The sequence below is a fragment of the Cebus imitator genome, unplaced genomic scaffold, assembly GCF_001604975.1.
Source record: "Cebus imitator isolate Cc_AM_T3 unplaced genomic scaffold, Cebus_imitator-1.0 Scaffold9, whole genome shotgun sequence".
Taxonomy (NCBI): Eukaryota; Metazoa; Chordata; class Mammalia; order Primates; family Cebidae; genus Cebus; species Cebus imitator.
The window spans coordinates 3,648,824-3,649,877 of NW_016107324.1; the positions used below are offsets into that span (position 1 = coordinate 3,648,824).

Below are 1,054 nucleotides of genomic sequence, written 5' to 3' on the forward strand. Positions count from 1 at the left end.
GCAGTGGTATGATCTCGGCTCACTGAAATCTCTGCCTCCCAGGTTCAAGCGATTCTCCTGCCCCAGCCTCCTGAGTGGCTGGAATTACAGGTGCGCACCACCAGGCCTGCCTAATTTTTGTATTTTTAGTAGAGATGGGGTTTCACCATGTTGTCAGGCTGGTCTCAAACTCCTGACCTAGTGATCCGCCTGCCTCCCAAAGTGCTGGGGTTACAGGTGTAAGCCAGGCCCTTGGCCTATTTTTCCATTTTTTTTTTTTTAAGAGACGGGGTTTCACCATATTGGCCATGCTGGTCTCGAATTCCTGACCTTGTGATCCGCCCACCTCGGCCTCCCAAAGTGCCGAGATTACAGGCGTGAGCCACTGCACCCGGCCTATTTTTTCCATTTAAAAAGATAAAACCAACATGTCCATTGCTATCTTTATGCATGGTAATTGTCAGTTCAAAGAGCCTGTCACGAATGGCCATGGCGATCTTCTCTCCAAAAGCCTGTGTGAGCACCTTGGGCGCTTTATCAGAGCTCCACCCTGCAGTTTCCACCACTCATCTGGAGTACTTGGTCCCTAAATCTCAGAGCAACCAATGAGGCTGGAGAATTAGCCTGGCCTAGCTGAGCAAATATACCATGATCTATTGATTTAAGCCTGAGTCCAATTTTTCCATCTTAATCCTTACACAAAATGACTTCACGTATCACTTGCTTAATTTCTGCTTTACGAATTCCAGCATCATTACCATACAGGAGGCACCATACAGATCAAGGGCTTGCTACCAACTGCCTCTGAATTGGTGCACCAGAAACCATGGCTGCATTTGCACGTATTTCTTCTTCATTTAAACGCCGGCCTACGTATGGAGAGAGCTCGGGATATAGTTTGGGTGAGAGATTTCCACCCTGACAGATGGGAGCAGAAGCTTGACAAAACCGCTGGGTTGGCAAGGTTTGCAGAAAAAGCAGTTTGAGGCCGGGCGCGGTGGCTCAAGCCTGTAATCCCAGCACTTTGGGAGGCCGAGGCGGGTGGATCACGAGGTCAAGAGATCGAGACCATCCT

At 49.1% G+C, this 1,054-nt stretch overlaps 1 pseudogene; it reads right to left on the minus strand.

Annotated features, from left to right (window-relative positions):
* Positions 1-1,054, minus strand: part of LOC108314905 — a 65,801-nt pseudogene that overhangs the window by 64,306 nt on the left and 441 nt on the right.